General features: G+C 38.4%; 1 protein-coding gene across 1 annotated transcript in view; it reads right to left on the bottom strand.

The window, feature by feature from the left end:
• Window positions 1-19,447, bottom strand: part of LOC122808521 — a 547,157-nt gene extending 527,710 nt beyond the window's left edge. The window contains exon 1 of the mRNA XM_044079475.1: window positions 19,349-19,447. The gene's annotated coding sequence lies outside the window, so the exon portion shown is untranslated. The remainder of the gene's footprint in view (window positions 1-19,348) is intronic.
• Between the last annotated feature and the right edge of the window lie 2,027 nt (window positions 19,448-21,474).

Genomic DNA, 21,474 nt, shown 5'->3' with positions numbered 1-21,474 from the left:
GTCTCACGGAAACTGATAGCTGGTGCCAGAGCCATGGCCTGAAGTTAAATGCCAAAAAATGTATAGTCATACCCTTCGGGAAAAACAAGGTAACCCCAAGCTACCATATAGGTGGCAATCCACTAAGCACAGAAGAGGTTATCAGGGACCTGGGGACCCAGGCTGACAGTGGCCTTTCTTTTGACACTCACATTGCTAAAGTGGTTAGAAAAACCTTCTACATTGCCCACCTGATCATGAAGGGATTCACATCCAGATCAAGTGAGGTCATTGTTCCCCTGTACTCTTCACTTATCAGACCAATGATCGAGTACAATGCCCCATTCGGGATGTATCTCACCCGACACCTGCAGCAATTGGAGAGACCCCAAAAGTTCCTCACCAAAAGGATAAAGGGACTCCAAAATCTGTCATATGCTGCCAGACTAAAGAAACTCCAGCTCTATTCAGTCGCATACCATTTGCTTAGAGGTGACCTGTGCCTGACATACAAGGCCATGTCCAACCCGGAATTAATGGACATGCTCCACCTCAAAAAATCCAAATCTACCAGATCCACTAGAGCAAGCGACTTAAATCTTAGCACGGATATAAATAGGACATGCTGGAGGGATAGATTTGTCACCCAGAGACTCCCTATGTTGTGGAATAAAATCCCGGTCCATATGAGGCAGAGCGCCTCGCTGGCTCTGTTCAAGAGAAATCTTGACCGGTGGATGGGAGATCATAGGTTTACCCCAGGAATCATCTCTGTGTCACTGCTGGACAGAGGCACAACAAACTAATGGGCACAGTATTTTTTAACATAAGGGGTGGCGTAAGCCACAAAAACTCTGGGCTAGGCTTATAAATGCCTTAGGGCAGATAGCCTAGTATAAACCTATGAACCTATGAACCTATTACTGTCTCACATACTGTCTTGTAGCAAAAAAGATATTTTACTTTGGTCATACCTTTTCAAACTATCCACTGCTATATTCTTGTCTTAAGAAATGATCTCATGTTTAAATGGTCTTTCGAGAGCTGAGTCATATTTAATATATATATATATACATATATTCATACATATATATATATATATATATATATATATATATATATATATATACATATATATATATATATATATATATATATATATATATAAATATATATACATATATATCACACACACACACACACACACACACATATATATATATATATATATATATATATATATATTATATATCACACACACACACACATATATATATATATATATATATATATATATATATATATATATATATAGAGTTCCCTATCACAAGCCTGAAACACTATAAGCCTGAAAATCAAAATCCTGAAACCAAAAGCCTGAAAATTCAAAATCCCGAAAACCCAAAATCCTGAAACTCAAAATCCTGAAAACACAAATAATGCTAATATGTCACTATAAAGACACTAATATCTACCAACTGACCCTGACCCTAACCCTAACCCTAAGGTCCGTCACTATCGCACACTCACCTGACCCGCGCCCTAACCCTAACCCTAACTCACTTAAACCGCCCCTAACCCCAATATTTGTCACTATTGCATACATGCCTAACCTGCGCCCTAACCCTAACTCACTTAAACCGCCCCTAACCCTAACATAAAACCAACCGCACACTTACCTGAACCCAACGCATGACCTAACACCACAGGGCTAACAATAGCAAAGCCACAATGACGTCAGTATGTCCATTTTGTGTTTTCAGGATTTTGAGTTTCAGGATTTTGGGTTTTCGGGATTTTGAATTTTCAGGCTTTTGGTTTCAGGATTTTGATTTTCAGGCTTATAGTGTTTCAGGCTTCTGATAGGGAACTGTATATATATATATATATATATATATATATATATATATATATATATATATATATATATATATATATATTCTCATTCCCCTTTTCCTATAGGCATCCAGGTTTATTTTAAAAATCCTCTACAATTTAGAACTAACTTAAACATATGCTCCATTCCTATACTAAACGTAATTCCTTCAAAATCCATCCAACTAATTTATATCATCTCTACTTGCCAAAATTCTTTGTCCTCCAAAGACAAAACAGTAGCCACACTAATAACTCACTTTCTGTAAGTTGTTTCACTACTAAATAAGTCACACTAGCAATTTGTGAAATATATGTTTCTACTCTAACATCCTTTTCTTGCTTGACTTCTGTGCCATTTCTTTTCTGTTCAATTTAAAATCTCCCACTAACACTACAGTCTGAAATAACAAGGTGGACTGCCTCAAAATGATATCTTGCCTGACTTTTCTATTTACTAGAAAATATTTTACTCAAACCTTGATTTTCCTTACCAATGTCTTTAAAACTTAAAGTATGGCTCTGACATAGAAAATGATGTCTGTACTCATCCTCAGGAAATAGGCTACAGTATCACCCCCATGACCCCTCTGGGCAGTATTCATACAAATATTGCATAGTAGCAGTCTGTCACATGCAGATTTGTGCAGGCTAGTAGTGATTCTTAGTCCTATGTCACAATTCAGTGCAATGATCCTAAAAGCACAATAGAAAACCTATGCAAATAAGTTGCATAATGAAATGCAAATGAAATGGGGTAGTAATGACAAGGTCCTAATGGTATTAAAATGTGCTCAAGGTGAACACAGTCACAACTCATATGCATCTATAGATGAAATGGTGTTTCTTTGTGCCCCTGCGTATAAACGGGAAAAGCAGGGCAAAAATATAGTTATTGCAGGAATGCCCAGAGTCATGGCAGCTAAAGCACAGGAACATATTATAATACTTAGTGTCACTAATTCCCTCCAGTACTGACGAGGTACCATCTGGTACCAACATAAACAGTACCATCAGTGACTGACTTATCACAACTTTACTGGTTGAAATTATTTATCATTTTGGAGTTGACTGGGAGATTGTAGAAGAACTGGTGACTTGTGTCATCCACACGTAGAATTAATCACCTTCCCATATCTGTGAAGATCAAGGCACATGTGACTGTTTCCTTACTAGCTGCTGGGTGTGTTCAGAGACTGACTGGGAACACAACACGTACTTCACAGCAGTCACTTCTAGAGTACTCAGCAAGTTCCTCTGTATATTGCTACTACATGTGGAGGATCAGATACGGTTGCTTATTACACCACAGGAGTGAATAAAACTTGACATGCTTTCTGTGACATTGCCCACCTCCCTGACATACTGTGTTTCATAGGTTGTGCACATATTCCAAGAAACACCCCACCTGGCTTGCAGTCACAAAGGTTTATGAGCATGTCCAGCAGGGAAGACACACTGATACTATCATCCATTGAGAGTGTTGTGGTGCAGCAGCAACTGGCAGCTATAAAGCCACCCCCCAAACATATAACAAGATTGTGACATGTAATCCAGATGTAGCTCCCAGATGAACACATAGTAGCAGTGTAGTATCACACATACATGATGCAAGCAGTGTAAGTATGAGGCTATGCTGCTCAGTACATGGTCAAGCTGCACCATGCATGGATCACTTGGGGAGGGGAGGGTGGAGTGGGTCACAGTCACCATCATCATCATGCGAATACATGGCTAGGTACACAATGACACGTGTTTGTTAACATGGACTCAGAGAGAGGGGCATAGCAATGAGTATTAGATGGGGTCTCAATGTGATAGGCATTCTATGTCATATACAGATTCCTACTGTCTTGGGCTCAGGGTCCCACTATCTGACCATGACTTAATGCAGATACGGGAGTCTTAAGCTGATGAGTTTTCTGTGTCATAGACAATTTCCTCCTGTGATCCATTATGGGTACCACTACCTGACCTTAATCTATGACCACTGTGCTGGACTGTTGCACTAGAGCTTGTGGTCCTACTGAAAAGGATAGTATGTTATGGTGGGATTGTAACCTAAATGGGGTCCATTCATTAGACATTGAGAGATAGTGTTGCTGCTGCTGCCCAGAGTCAGCAGTATACATCAATATGTGTTTGAGGACTGTATAGCTGTCAATGGCCCTCCCAACATGGCCTTTCCTGGTACGTTACCTCCCCAAATCTTGAACAACACTGCCACTGAGTGCATTTATAGTGGCACTGGTGATCCTGCATATGAGCAGTGAACATAAAAACAGTGTGTAATGCCACAGACCTCCTCAGACCAATCATTCTTGTGTCTGTGGTCTCCATGTAATCACAAATGCCAAACAACACAGTAATGAGGTGCATATTAGACTTGGTTTCAGCTGATTGTGCCTGAATAATACTGCAGGATATCTGATGATAGTTCCTGAGAGCTGCCAACATGTCAGGGCCACCTGTGGTACTTTTCTGTGCAACCCTGGAAGGCTGTAAAATGGTGGGCATGCCCACTTCAGATGTAGTGTACACATCTGCTGCCACAGAGGTTACATCTCTCAATCTTTCCCCTACTGAGAATGACGAGCAGTGACTGTACAGCCTTGTGTTCTTGTATGGGTGATGCCAGTGTCCACTCCTCCAAGGATAATCCCAGAATCACTGCCCCCCAGGAATGCCAAAAACTACTATGGTTCAGTAAGCCTGCTTCTGCCAAAACTCCCAGCTGTTATGGAACATACGTTTGCCTGAAAATGACACAGCATGTTGGTTACATGCTTACAACACTGCAGTAAAGTGAAACTGTGTCCTCACATAGTATTTATGTCATGAACTAGTGTCTGCTACACCTGGTCACATAATGGCTGTTTAACACCCCTGCTGCCCAACAGGCACTGTTTAGGAGTATTAAGTGCTTTTACCAGGATATCATCTTCATCAGGATTGATGATGCCCAGATTCTTGTGCCCACCTTATCCTCATGACATGCTGAAACCTGTGAGCACAAGACAGAGTGCTATAGATTATGTACTATGACGACTGGTTGAATGGCAGCTACAGACAAAGGAGTGACCTGCTTAGACCATATTATAATCAGAGGGGCACCTATGGGGTAACCCACAAAGCAGCTGTAAGGACAGATATATAAATACATACTTTAGATCCACATACTAACAGTTTTATCAGTCATCTCTACTACTGACAATTGGAGTTACCTTGGTAAACAACATTGATATGGCCACATTGTAGAACATTGGTGGAATGGACATGTGTAAAGGCCTGTCACAGGTATGTGACATGCTGTACCACCATAGGATAACACAGACATTTAACAGGCCTTAACAGTACCATAATGAATTACTGTTGTTTACAAGAACAGTTTGTCCTGATATTATGTGCTACCTTATTGCCCGTACACTGTATAAAATGATACACAAACAGGCACTCATACTCATGTTGCTACACTTTTGTAATGTGCCTTTAGAAAGGTAGACAAAAACAGCTTCCCACATACTTTCAAAATATTCTGTGCCTTCTTGTAGCTGCCTATAGATCCAGATAATGCTGGAATTCTATTATTTATTTATATTATTTATACTTAATTGTCTGGGTTAGCCCCATTAGGCCAGTGGCATCTTTTCAGAGATGATCCACGGTGGTATTAATGCCTACTAGGGGAAACTTGGCCAGAACACCAGAGAACTTCTACTCTTTTCAGTGAGCTACTTCTGACTCTGGCAGATGGTGTAGTGGTTTAAAATCTTCCATGCAATACTGCTGCTGAAATATGCAACGTAGTTTTCCAAATCTGTGCAATTTACCCTGGAAAATGGTAGTGTACCTCAAAGACTATGCACATTTATACCTATCTGTGCTGCACATGGGCAAATTATGTGATATTTTACAGATGTGCACCTTCTACCTATACTCAGCTCTGACAGTTTGTAACCACAGACTCATGCTGGAGGAGTGTATGCATGCTCAGTTGCATTATGGGTATCAGCACTCACATTGTAGTTGTCAAAGTCAAAGTAAAGTTGTGATTCTTAGTCTACCATTCTTTTGCTTGTGAAAATTACACCCTATTCAGAGCAGTTTTAGGGGAATGACATCTTCTGCTAAGGCCTGCCAAACACTACCTGTGTCATGCAAGACAGAGAGAGAAAGATACAGAGAGAGAGTAAGATTATGCTTCATCTTCCTCATGGCTATTTCTGCACTTAAAAAAGTGAACACAAGATATGATCTGGCTGAGGAGCTTCCCTGTGCCACAGCTGTCATAAGAACAGGAAACAGTGCAGGCATTGTTTTGCACCCTGGTGATCTCCATGCATGGGAAGCAGGGGTTAGATAGCAATGACCGGAACAGTATAGTAACTATGTATTTTTTTCATATATTTTTATGCTTTCTCTTTTCTCATGTTTTAGGTTTGAGTTTGCTGTTGCTATTGACAAGCATCTGTCAAAGCCATCTTAGAAAATAGGTCTGTTACTGTCTGGATCCTTCATGTCAGGGGGATGTGTTCATGGTAACACTATATAATAGATATGCCTGCTACATTTTAAGTAGGTTTCTGCAGGGCCCTGTTTTGGGATGCGGTTACATTGCGCCATCTGTCATGATGATTGCGTACTACTTGATAGGTCCCTGTGAATACCTAAGCCATTTTTGTATACTTATCTTGACATATGTATAAGAGACAAATTATTGCCTGATGCCTGTTATCCATGTACTGAAAAATTCTTACGGGACTGTATCTGTTGTTCTAGTACCTTATCTTAAGAGTTATTATGGTTTTCTGATGAGCTCTTTCTCTTACAGAATGTGCAGACATGATGCAAATTGTGTCTTGCACAGGAGGCAGGAGAGGCTTGCAGCCAGACAGTTAGATTCCCTTCTTATGTCATACAGATGCTAATAGATCCACTATAGATCCAGTTCTTATGCTGGCTAAAAGAACAGGCATTTGACCCAATGATTTTATGAGGTTTTGTATGCATTAGTACAAAACACAGTAATAAAGCTTTTTATAAATACACAGTGAATTGTTCAGAGAAGAAATTTCACTTTGCGGTGATTGACAGTGTAGTTTTTGACCCTAGAGGTAGTGACTATGAAACAAACATGAGTATAAAGAAATTAGATGGCAGCTACTATTAAATCCAGGTCACCACCTGGGTATTTATGAACAGATATGCATAAAAGCTCCCTTAAAAATAGGTCCTATGAGATAATTTCAAAGTAACCCTCCAGATTATATATTTTTATGTATTTGTGAACACTTACTCATTCTTTTTAAATGGTTGTTGTTAATATATTTTATATTTTTTAATTCCCTATATTAAGTTAATTTTGTTTTAGCATTTAATGAGATGTTAAGTAATGTGTTTTATTTCATTTGGACTGGCAAGGAATTAAACCATTAAATGTGAAAGCACCTGATAATAATAACACCACAAAGCAAACACTCATAACTGGTGGTCACAAGTGTGAAACAAAATTTCAAGGGAAGCTTAATGGTGGAAAAGTTTGGAATGATAAACCCAGTTCCATTTTTGATTAAACTGAATTTGGCAGAACCGCCAAGATGTTAGAGGAATCATGGATTTTGTTGAAGATGTGTTGGGAGGAATGGGCTACACCCATTGTTACAGTCATAAAGGGAAGGCTGGAGATATATGTATTTGTGAGACCTTCATGGTGACCATTAGCCCTGTGCTCCACATTGCCAAGCATCAAACTGTGAACATATTTGTTTCCCTAGCAGTAGAAGGTATACATTTCAAAGACTGGTTTATCTCAGGCTGACTTGTAAGTGGAAAACAATGACGCCATTTAAAATGTTTCTGACAATCAAAGCTCACAAGGGTTTGTTCCAGTGCAACTGTCTCCTTTGCCGCATAACATCTGATCCACTGAATTGCCAGACATGTTGATCAGTTTTACTAAGACATATCTAGGATACAGTCCTACATTTCATATTATAGTGATAGGAAGAAATAATAAAGACTATTTCAAAGCTAGCAGAAAGTGTTGACCAGGCTGAATGAACACAGAATGAGATCAAAGAGTAATAACTGTGAGTTTTTCAGAGATGAGGTGACATAGGGTGGCCACGGTGGTGCAGTGGTTGGTATACTGCCTCACAGCAAGAGGATCTCCGGTTCGATCCTCGGCTGGGGTGCCTTCTGTGTGGAGTCTGCATGTCCTCCCTGTGGTCGTGTGGGTTTCCTCCAGGTGCTCCGGTTTCCTCCTATATCCCAAAGACATGCTGTAGGTGGATTGGACACTCTAAATTGGCCCTAGGTGTGTGTGTGTGTGTGTGTGTGTGTGTGTGTGTGTGTGTGTGTGTGTGTGTGTGTGTGTGTGTGTGTGTGTGTGTGTGTGTGTGCCTTCTGTGGAAGGTTGGGCGCAGGGCTGACAACTCGGCACTGTAAAACTCCACTGCCAATCATGAGCAGACAGGTGATCTGCTGTGGCGACCCCTAACTGGGAAAAGCCGAAAGAAGACGAAGAAGGTGAAATATGTTGAACACATTGCCAATAAAAAAGGCCTACATAAGTCAAAAGGAAAGCCTGAGAAGTGTGCCAGTACTGTGTCAGAGCTAATATTGCATTGTGTTTTTTTGAACTACTTCCACAAGTCAGTGCCAAACTTCACAACTATAGTGCACTGATTAAATGGGTTGCTGTAGACGGGGTGACAAAGCCTTTCAAGAGAATACAAGACTAATACCTGGAGACATCTGGTATGGCACAGATATGAAGACATCTAAAAGCACATGCTCTACCTCAAGAAATACATAATCACTCAAAAAGGCCACTCTACAAAGAGGAAAATCAGCTAAACTGTAGCTAGAAAGTGATACAGCAGCACACATAATGAAGAAAAAGGGTACTCAAGCGAGCAGGAGTTTGAGAAAGAAAGAAAGAAAGAAAGAAAGAAAGAAAGAAAGAAAGAAAGAAAGAAAGAAAGAAAGAAAGAAAAGATAAAGTTGCCTAAAACAAAAACATGGTATAGCAGAGGCAGAGAAGTGAAAAACAGAGACTGGGGAAAAGACAGACTTAAGAGACAAAATGGATAAATTATATGTAGAGATTGTTAAGTTAACAGAGATATTAACAGAATACATAAAAAGCAATAACAGAAGATTGGAGGATTTGAGAACTGCCCTCACAATTCAGTCATAAGATATTTTGGAAATACAGAAAAACTAGAATGACCAGACTGTACAATTGGCTGGACATGAAGCAGAGCAAGAACATATTAGAAAAAAAGTTATTACTGGTCAAAGATGGGGGAGAGAAAAAGAAAATCTGCATTTTCATAACATCCCAGAGAGCATGGATGGTATGGATTGCATGAATTTAAGCAAATGGAATGAATTGTCTAAAGAAAATATTTTACTGGACAGCCCACACCAAGTATACACCTTTAAGTAGCAGAACATTTCACTTTCCAAACCATCAACCAGTGAGATTAAAACATTTTACTTGAAAGAACAGCTGTTAAGCTAATTGTGGAAACAAGGAAAGGAATTAAATATGGGGATAAAGGAGCATCTACAGACTATGATTACTGTTTGGAACATGACAGAAGAGAAACCAGTATATTCTGAAATTCAGAACATGCAGAAATTTGAATATAACGTTCAAATTACTATACCTAGCAATATTCAAAATATTTGTTCCCTCTAATCCAACACATTCCTGGATCCATGAGCAGCAGTGTCAGAACTGCAGTGATATGAGCAGGCACACCAAGACAGAAGGACAATGGGAAATAATAGACAGATGTTTCGAGAAAATCAGCAAAGAGAGAACAGCTTGGGTGGACAGCAGCCAATAAAACCACTCGCTGTACTCAGGTGGAAAATGCAAGACAAGCAAAGACAGATATGCAGAGACTAACCAAGAAGATAAGAGACCCTTTAATGAACACCCAGATGATGAAACAGGTCAGCATCACGTCCCAGAAGGATCTACAAGAAACAGATAAGCTATCTGAGTAATATGAGACATAGAGAAGTAGAAACATATGAGAACTTAATAAATATCAACTAGGGAGGAAATGAGAGAAGAACTGCTTCTGAACATGTTATAGTGATAGAAAAAATTGTTAATGTTGGGGTGATTTCAAATAAAATGCCTACAAAGACTGAAATACATATAGATTTGAAAAAAAAACATGGGACAAGAGACCAAGAAGTGAAGCTATCCTTGAAGAATAAAAAATAAAGTGTTTTTTTTTTCTTTTTCCTTATTTGGCTTTTCTGACTACACAACAAAGCTAATAAGTTACTAAGATGTAAGTATCAACAAATAAGGGTAGGATAAGCAAGTCAGGAATTTAGGTAGATTTGGGAGAAGGAGAAGAAAATACTAACATCAGGAAAAAAAGCATAGCGGGGAAATAAAGTAAACGGAGGACAAGTCAACAAAAAGGAAAAAGGAAAAGGAAAAGGTGTAATTTAAAGCATACATACATACATACAACATACATACATACATACATGCATACATACATACAAATGTTTCAAGCACGGGCATTAATGCCCTTCTAACTTGCCAATATAACAAAATACTTGATCCCATAATAAGTGTCCAGGCTGTTCTTAAAAAATCTAAACTAGTACTTGCTTTAATGTAATTTGGTAGTCTGTTCCATGCATCAGCTACTCTGTCAGAGAACCAATTAGTACACTTCTCATTTCTATTGAATCTTCTGTGTAGGTTGTCTAATGATTCTCTAGTACTTTTTGTTAACCCCAAACATTCCTAAAGGTAGTTGTCTCTAAAATACCCTATATACCTGAATAAGATTGCATCTTAAATATCTGTAAGAGACACTGTACAAGTTCACATATTTTAGTCTTTCATAATAACTTAAAATGTCCCATTCATGGATGCACTTGGTATATGTCCTCTGTACTCTTTCCAGTTTGCTCATGCTTGTTTTCTTTTAGGATTTCCATATTGTTATTCCATATTCGAGTTTGGGTCTAATGTAACTAACTAACAATGACTTTTTGATTTCCTAGACTTTATAAATCTTTTTATACAGCCTATAGGTCTGTAACTATCATTAACCAATTGGTTGACATGATTAGAAAAACTCATAGCTAAATCTACCCATATACCCAGGTGTTTTAATGAGTCTACAGTTTCAATCACTGTGTGCTGTATTAAATATTCACGTTTCAATTTATGTCTCCCAAATCTCATATGCTTAGTTTTTAATGTATTTATCAGCATATTATTCTCCTGTGCTCAAATGGTCAATTTAGTCAAATTATTTTGCAGACATGCCTTATCTGTAACACATGTAATCAGTTTACCCAATTTCAGGTCGTCTGCATATAGAATATAGAACACCTCAGATGAAAACGTTAGGTCTGAAAGATACAAACTAAACAAGTAAGGGCCTAGTACAGAGCCCTGTGGAACACCTTGACTATGACCATGGATTTCACCTGTCCAGTTGCTGTATGATACTTGCCATGTCCTATTTGTAAGCCATGCAGCTATCCATCTTATCAAGGGTACATCAATACCTAGCAGGAATAATTAAGGAGATTTTAGCTACAAAGATTGTAAAGGAAAGGAAAATCGGGAAACAAAATCTACAGCCCTCGCTAGTGAACATTATGATGTTTGCTAGGGAAGTGAATAGCTGGGAGGAAGGGTAGAGAAAAAGAGGAGTAGAGAAATTTGAGCAATGACAGACAAGACATGTCTTGGATGGAAGGGCACACATGAATATTGTGAGGAGTACTGAAAAAACATCAGAAGGATAGTTACAGTGGAAAAAAACAACCATGAATTCATAAGAAAAAAGAAAATAAAGGGGTAACACCAAGAAAGGGGAAGGAAGGTAAACAGAGTATGTGAATAATTGAAAGAAGCAACAACAGGGCAGACATAAGATAAGTAAGAGGAAGGAGAGCATTGAAGAAGTAGGCAAACATAGAAATAAGAAGGTGAGAGGGGGTGGTGCTCATAAAAGAGAAGGGAAACAAAACAAAATGGGGGCTCCATTATTGAGCATATGCCTGCGAAGCTGAAAGAAAGACTGGAGGACTAACTAAGGTCTCATTTATATAGTTGAAGTTAAGGTTTGCAGATTGTTGGTTTTTAAGTTAGAATAACAGCAGCTACGAAAAGGAAGAAAGAGATTTGATGCACACACTAGAGGGAAAGAAAGTAGAGAATAGAACCTCAGACAAATTTATATTTCTACACAAGACAAGAAAATGAGAACTGTGGAAAACAGGACATACAGAACAGAAACAAACAGAAGGACATGAAGTGACTGGAATATAAACAGTTTAACAGACAAGGCAAAAGTAAACAAAACAGGAACCTATATTAATGAGCCCCATAACACTGGAGAAAATAGAAGATAGAATTAGAGATCAAGCTTAGGGGAATTTGCCAGGAGCAGATGGTTTGCCAATGGAGCTATGGAGAGAATGCAAGTGACACATTCTTTCACTATGTTATAAAATCTTTAAAAAAAAAACATTAAGCGAGAGAAAGATCCCAATTACTGAAAGACAGCAATATCAGTAATGTTAAAAAAGGCTGCAGAACCAAATAACACAGGATCATATCATCCAATCTCAGTCTTAAATCATGATTAGAAGGTATATGCAACTATACTGACAGATAAACTGGTGAAACTCCTGCAGCTTATTGATATGGACCAATGTGGTGTTGTGAAGGGCAGACAAACCTCTGACAATATAATGAAAACAAATATGAAATACTCAGAAGTAAAAGACAACAAGGGATCATTACTGTTGTTAGGACTAGATGCAAAGAAAGCATATGATAGGGTGCACTGGAGATACCATTAGGAAATAGTAGGTTCATAGGTAAGCACTAAGCAATCAGTGTGCAAAGCACTTCAAACCTAACCAAAAATAAATATTCAAAATTTCCCTCTAGCCTCGAGTAGGGCAAAACAAGATAGACTGGGAGAAAATTTGAGGCTGCCCATCCAATTATCTAGGTTTACCTTGAAGGTTGAAAGGGTGCTACTCTGCTTGACATGTAGTGGAAGCTTGTTCCAGAGGTGGGAGATGTGTTTGGATATGAATCTATCATGCCAGCATGTCTTATTTATCTGCTGATGAAGGTTTAGTTCCTTTAAATGAGTATTTGATGCACCATTAGTTATGCAAAGGAATAAGAGATCAAGTAGGGTTGGATTTTTCATGGCACAAAAAGCTAGACAAATATCTCCATGTAGGAGTCTGTAAGGGACTGATTACAAAGAAAGGGCTGCCAGTCTCTCCTGATAACCATGATTTTTGAGGCCACTGACCTTTTTAACTATGAACCTCTGCGGTCTCTCAAGTCGTGTGATATGGTTAGAAAAAGACATACCAAAAGGTGCATTATATTCAATAATGGGTTTGATAAGACATGAAAAATGGGGAATTAAGTCTTCATTGCATCTAGTGGAGATGCCTTTGGAAATTAGATGGACTTTCTGAATTACTGTGGAGACATGATGGTGAAATTATAAGGAATTGTCAACAAGAGTATCCAGATCCCTTGTCAAGTTGGATGAGTGCATCTTGTATACAGTAAGTGAATCTGTTTTATTTACCAAAATGAACTATGCTGCATTTTGTTACATTTAATATAATTTTCCTTGCACCAGTTGTTATGATCTAAGCATTATTAGAGTAACTGTGAGCCAGTTGAAGATGGAATAACAACACACAGTTTACAGTCATCTGCAAATTTAGCTAACCATAGGCCAGAAATGCTGACCTCAAGGTCTGAGAAATATAACCATATAGTGTTGTCAGGCAACCAGTTTCCTATCCATCACACAATACAAAAATGTATACTCAGATTTACAAGTCTATCAATAATGTTTGCATAGGGAATAGAGTCAAAGGTCTTGTCCAGGTCTAGATAAGGTGTATGTAGATATGCTGTATGTACTGCAAAACCACTATTCACTGATTCAGTTACTTTTTCAAAGAAATCAATGAGGTTAAAGAGGCAGGACCTATGTTTGATAAAGGCAAATTGATGAGGGTCCAGGGTTAAGAGATTTTAAATGTCCAGATTAATGAAGTCTGAGATAATATGCTCCATAGCTTTACATATGAGGCTAGTGAAATTAATGGGTCTATAATTTCAGGGTCTGTGGTTGTGCCAACCTTGCGTAATGGCATTACAGTCATTAAAGAGGTTAAGTAGGGGTTCAGAAAGGCAATGGTATGTTATCAGGGCCCATAGATGAAGTATTCTTCATTTTTGAAAGGGCTGAGAGAAATTGCTTCGTAGGTTCATAGTTTCATAGGTGTGTACTAGGCTAATGGCCCTGGAGCCTTTACAAGCCTAGCCCATAGGATTACCCTGGCATTGTGCCTTCCAACCTTTGTTCCCAGTGCCTCTGTCAAGTAGAGCCACTGGAGTGATCCCCAGGATGAATTTTCTATTTTCCATCCACTCATCAAGATTTCTCTTGAAGAGGGCCAGTGAGGTGCTCTGTTTGACATGTATGGGAAGTCTATTCCATAGCATGGGCAGTCTCTGGGTTATGAACCTGTCCCTCCAGCATTTTCTGTTGATTGTGGTAATGAGGTTGAGGTCTCTGGAGTGTGTGGTGTGGAGGTATTGGGATTTCTTTAGATGTAACATTTCTAACAGAGCTGGGTCAGACATGGCTTTGTAAGTCAAGCAGAAATCGCCTCTAAGCAGGCAATATGAGACAGAGAATAGTTGGAGTTTTTTGAGTCTGTCCATATAGGACAAGTGTTTAAGGCCTAGAATCCTCTTTTTGAGGTACTTTTGCGGCCTCTCCAGTTGTTGCAGGTGTTTAGTGAGGTACATGCCAAATGGGGCATTGTACTCAATGATTGGCCTAATAAGGGAAGAGTAGAGGGAGACAATGACCTCTTTCTTCCTGGATGCAAAACCCTTAGTAATGAGATGTGCCACATAGAAGGACTTTCTGACTACACTGGCAATGTGGTGGTCGAAAGACAGGTTGCTGTCAACCTGTATTCCCAGATCTCTTATAAAGCCTTCTGTGTTTAGTGGACTACCTTCGATGTGGTAATTCATGGGAACTGGGTTTTTCCCCAAAGGGGATGACGACACATTTTTTGGCATTGAGCTTAAGGCCATGGTTCTGACACCAGTCATTGGTCTCAGTGAGGCCTTTCTGTAGGATGTCAACATCACTTGGGGAGTTAATAATAGCTCCCAACTTGCAATCGTCTGCGAACTTTGTCAGCCAGAGTCCCTTCATGTTGGCCTGGACTTCAGAGAAGTAGATAGCAAACAGGAGAGAACCCAGGACTGAACCCTGTGGGAGTCCACTCATGACTGGTCAGCAGTCTGACTTGGAGTCAGCTACTTTCACACTGTAGGTTCTATCTGTGAGCCAGTTTGCAACACACCTAGTGATATAGGGGTTGATGCCTAGCTTACTGAGTTTTTTCTGTGATTCTTGAGTGGGGAATGTTATCAAAGGCCTTGGCCAGATCAAGGTAGGCTGTGTGAACCACCTTGCCTTCATCCACAGCTCTGGTGACTGACTCAAAGAAGTTGACCAACTTGAGCAGGCATGATCTACCCTAAAGGGGGCGAATGGGATTGTGAAACCTGTGAGTGGAGTAAAATTTGCAATAAATTTGTTAGATGGGATATTAGCTATTTCGTTTGGATCAGTATTATTGTACACTAGCTCTAAACACTCTTGAGTATTAGTTTTTAACTTCCTGACATGGTTAAAGAAAGATTTGCAGTTATTTTGATTTTAGTGGCTATTTTAAGTTCATACTCAGCTTTGAGCTTCCTAATGGTTCCCTCAAACTTTTTTTTAGTTTGCTTAAGTGAGCTGCTAAGGTAGGCAGAATGAGACCTCTTATAAGCATTAAGCTGTTTCTTTCTCTTGTTATAAAATTTATTTACATGGATATTCCACCACAGGGGGTTGTTTTTATACTTATCATATTTGTTGTGCATAGATATTGCTTATCAATACAACTATTTAAGGGGGAGTAGAAGTCAGAGACATAGGTAGCAGTTTTAGCAATGAGATCCTTCAGAGGATATTATATACCAATCCTATTTACACTGCTTTAAAATATTTAAGTCATCAAGTAACTGAAGAAGGTTTTCTTTTGAGGAGTCCCTAAATATAGAGCACTTTGCAGGGTAAGTATCACAATTTTAAAGGAAAAGGTCAATAAATTATGATCTGATTTAATAAGACATGATGATACATTTGGAGATGTGCAAGAAGTGGCCATCTTTGTCAGGACTGAATCCAGGATATTGGGGCCCCTAGTAGGATGGTTAACTTTTTATAAAAGAGTTATCATTTATAATGTCAAGGAAGCAGTGGTCATGCTGACGATTGACAGTATACGTCAGCCAGTTTATTGATGGGTAGCTGTAATTCCCAAGTAGAAAGATCTTAGGTTTAATGGTATTTTCACCTAATGTGTTAAGATAGCTATCGTGCTCAGAAGGGGACATAGAGGGTGTTCTGTAGCTAGCTTTGACATGGTAAATAGTCTTGTTTATGGTGAATTGGACTTCTAGGAGCTCACATGGTGAGTTCCAATGAATCTGTCACGAGGCAATGATATCCATGTCAAATACTGATACTCCCCCCACAAATGCCAGTGGGTTTGAAGATGTGACAGGTATTTTTACACTCCAAACATACTTCACAAAATGTACCTGGGCTGAGTGAAATGTGTTTAGAGATATGAAGAAGAAGATATAGATATTGGAACAGCTGCCAGAATTGGGCCATTAATGTACACTATATATGTCAGAGATCAGACATGGAAACGTTACATAACCCAAATATTAGAAGTGCCAATGAAAATTGTACCCATGTAGCCTAACACTGCCCTTTATAATACAATGCTGCCTTCAGGTTCACCTGTTGTCAGAGCCCTTACACCTTGAGCACTGACATTACCCATAACAGTGAGACCTACTCTACGTGAGTCACCTAACTCACCTATTGAGAGAATATATTACTATTCCACCATTTGTTCTGCTTTATACACCTGCACACATGGCACTAAATGTGTTTTTTATTGCCTAGTGTGCACTAGGAATTATACTTATTGGCACATATAACCAGCATTGTATGTGAGTATTTATATTTATACTTTAATTCTTACTGAACGTATAAGAAGAATATAATATTATTCTTGCATAGTTGCATCTCCTTTCCCTGTGACCTAGTTTTGGATAAATGGGGTTCATGGTAAGTTATTTCTCTTACCCTGTTTTCCAGGATTAGTTTCCTAAATTAGTCAAGATGTTTAATGATGTCACAGATAATATAAATAATGAGGGGCAGTTTAACAATTAATAGCATTAGCACATGCATATTACTCTTAATAAAATATGTGTTGTAAAGAACAACAGTAGAACACTCACTCTGACACCTATTCTCTGTAATGTCTGCTGCTTTGCAATGAAAAAGCACAATTCAAGAAAAAGAGATGCTTACTTTTTTTCATTTGTGCACCCCTGTTACTTAGCAAGCCTCTATCCTGGCATGCTCAATTAGCCATGTCATCTATAAGGGGTCTGGGATTTTTTTCCATATCTCTATGTCCTCCCCTAGCATTCTGATGCATTGGCATGTCAGGCTAGGCAGGCAATGAGCAGTGATTTGAATGTATGCTCCACAGTGGTCTACTAACTTAGCTACTCATGCACTGCTCCTCCCTCCACCCTTTCGCCCTAGCACTCTCCTGAGCTCAGGCCTCCACCAGAATTCAATGAAGCACTGCTCCTCATATTTCCTCCCCTTCAGGATAGGCACATACATCTTTCCTGCCTGTGCCATCAAACACACAAGCCACTAATCGATCCCAGATCATGAGGGCTGTGGTTAGGGCTTTATCCCTTTATGCCACTTAACAGGCTATATTTTTCAGTGGTAACCTACTAAGTATGAGAGACTAATTTCATGGAGGATATGAGTCATATCTTGCTGCATGACTTTTTATTTTTGTTTATGTTTGTTAACAGGTAGGTGAACTAATCCAAATGGACCATTTTCTGACACAACCCAGACATAACAAAAAATAAACAATAAGTTATATACAGAAACAGGGATGGATTAATGAGTCAGATATAAAATGAAAAAAATATTTACATAAGCAACATTGAGTTCTACATGCATGTACATGAAATGGGTTTTTCTATTTGCATAAAAGTTATAAATGTGCCACCTGTGATAACCCGAGTATTTATTTATTTACATATTTATGTATTGACATTTGCTTACCAGGAAAGTCCAGCTGGGTAAAAATCCATTTTCAGTGGAGGCCCAGGGAGAAAAGCTCCAAATTATTAGAAAACATTTTAAAAATAATAATTTTACATTCTTTAAAAATAATACAAAAATGTAGTTCAAATAATTATACCAAATTAGACATAGCAGCAGATATTGTTGCCTCACAGCAAGAGGTTCCCTGGTTCAATTCTCAGCTGAGGTGCCTTCTGTGCTGAGTGTGTGTGTCATCCCTTTGTTCACGTGGGTTTCCTTTGGGTGATCCAGTTTCCTCCCATATTCCAAAGACATGCAGTAGGTGGACTGAATGCTCTAAACTGGCCATAGGTGTGAGTGTGATGAGGAAGGACTGCCGCAACAGGGCTGGCCACCTGGTGGTGTAAACCTTGGCTCTAGATGATTGTCACTGTTGAAGTGATGCCCTGACTCCATTTGCAAAAATGCGAAAAAGGGGTAGTGGAATGATGTATGCATGGATGAAAAGATTGGTTACCATGAAATAGTGGTGAAATTAATCATTTAAGCTTATGCACACAAAATCCAAAGCATTAGGAATACTACAGAAGTAAATAGTGAGCTATAATAAAGCTAAAATAACTCTCAAAAGGAAAGAATATGAAATATGTTTATACATATATAAAATAAAAAGTGAAGTGTGTATGTTAAGTAAACATCACCTTAACCTTGAGGTGATGAGCCTGAGAAAATCAAAGTGTGAAAGATTCAGTACAAGTAGACACTATGCAGCTTCCGTTCACAAAATCAATAGCAAAAATATAAGGTTATTTTAAACATGTGCTGACGTCATAAGAAGCAAAGTAAAATAAGGGCTTGTTTAGGACTGAGCAGTATGCAAATGAATCTATGAAATGGAAACCAAAGGAATAAAACCCAGAACTGCAAGCTGAAATTCTTTAGTAAACTGTAGCCTTAATCCTGTGTGCAATGTTCTCCAGTAATGAAACAGGTATAGCAATGTTACTAAAACTAGGCAAATGAAAACAATGCAGAAAGACCAACAAGTACCTATATAATCTAACGGAAGACACATAAAAGCATAGCACATCCATCATACTTTACAAAAAGCTGAAGCTTTGATTTATTTCAGTTAAGCAACAGAAATTAGATATACATTATCTTGTTCTCTTGGATCATTCAAAACATAAAATGTTTTGTCTTACCTTCTATAAAGTTGTTCTTCCTTATAGCATGTATATTCACTCCCTCTTAGAGACAGTGTATGCTTTCAGTTTCCTTTTTTTAGTGCACGTGTGAGTGTGTGCATGTGTGTGCGCGCGCACGTGTGTGTGTGTGTGTGTGTGTGTGTGTGTGTGTGTGTGTGTGTGTGTGTGTGTGTGTGTGTGTGTGTGTGTATGTGTGTATATGTGTTTCTTAAAGCAGTAATGCAGATATGTTCTAGTTTAACTTGCTTCTCAAAATGCAATGTTTTAAAACTGACAGCCATTAGTGAATCATTATAAACTGAATGTGCTTACATCTAACAATAAGTTTTATTTGTACACTGTTTATTTTATTAGCTGAAGCTGTGAACTTTCAGAGGTAAAAGAATTTTGCTGGACTGCCTGTTTAAGTAACCAGGAAATATATAAACTGCACGTCCCACCCTTTACGTCAAATTGCAGCTGTTCTGTTTTAAAGGCAGCAGAGCATTTGTGTGGGAGTGTGCACATATGGGAATGTCTTAGGGTAGTGAATACCTGTGAGGAATTATTTATTTTAACTTTTCAGTACCCAGCATTTCATTTTTGTTGTTATTATTAGAATATGTACAACTCCATTGTTCTTTAATGAGTGCCGTTTATGGTTGACCCTTATGTCAAGTCATTTACTGTAGTCACTCTGTTGTTTTTATTCATAAAATGTTGCCACCCAGGAGTGACTCACCAAGATAACTGTCCCATTTTTCAGGGTCAGATAAGGATGTAACCATTACAATAAAGTAAAAGCAAGCAAAATGATGATAAATGTTATGCAAAGATTAGATACATACTTAAAAGTTTTGTGTGTGCCTGCAATATGTATATATATATATATATATATATATATATATATGGATCTCAATTACATTGCCAAAATTTCAACATAGACCCAAAAATAGAGACATATTCTTGCACTAAGAGGTTGAGAGGTATAAGAAGATGTGAAGCATGTGCCTGCACTTCATATTTTTTTGTGCTTGTTATAGATATAGATATAGATATAGATATAGATATAGATATAGATATAGATACATATGGGTCCCTATCAGTTGACTGAGTTTTCAGAAACTCGAAATTTATATGGTTGAGACCATAAGATCGAGTTTTTGAAAACCTGAAGCTTTTGAATGGACATCACAGTACAATGCGGATCTGGAAATTTGCCCTTTTCCTCACTGTAATATGATCTTGGAATTGGTATGTATAATGTGCAAGGGATGTTGAGGGTGCAGGGGGTCTTGCCCCTGCACAAAAATGTAAAAAAAAGTAGATTTTTCTTGGGTTTTTTTTTTTTTGATGTTTGAGTTTTCGGAAACTTGATCATATGGTCTCAATTGAATGAATTTTGAGTTCCTGAAAACTTGATCATCTGACATCGACCCATATATATATATATATATATATATATATATATATATATATATATACACACACACACACACACACACACACACACACACACACACACACACACACACACACACACACACACACACAGGGTCCATTCAGAATTTCGAAACTCAAAACTTCCAATTTCATATGATCAAAGATCATATGCTCGAAGCTTCAAAACTTCGAAATCCTGAATGGAGATTGGCATATCGTTCAGCCCGGGAGATTTCCCTTGTCCTCACTGTATTGTGATTTCGGAGTTGGTATATTTACGTTGCGGGGGTGCAGGGGGGCTTGCCCCTTCATACACATGTTTTAGTGTCTTGGGTGATGTTTTGGGAGAAGTTCACAATTTCGAGATTCCAAGATCTCAAGATTCTAAACTTGATATTCTGAAACTCAAGAATCTGGGATTTTGAAATTTCATAGTGAACCCATATATTTTATATATATATATATATATATATATATATATATATATATATATATATATATATATATATATATCAAATGGCAGTTTAAACTAGCCAATCAATTAGTGGGATTTCTGAAGAAACCAGAGTACTCAAACAAAATCCACACAGGCATAGAAGACCATGCAAAATCCAAAAATCCACACAGACAGTGGAAGTCAAGGCTAACACAGATCCTAGATCTGTGAGTAACAGCACTGCCCATGGTTTAGTCACTCCTTT

Source organism: Protopterus annectens, chromosome 8.part0 (genome assembly GCF_019279795.1).
Source record: "Protopterus annectens isolate FY-2018-M chromosome 8.part0, PAN1.0, whole genome shotgun sequence".
NCBI classification, from domain to species: Eukaryota; Metazoa; Chordata; order Ceratodontiformes; family Protopteridae; genus Protopterus; species Protopterus annectens.
This window is presented reverse-complemented; position numbering and strand designations above follow the sequence as displayed.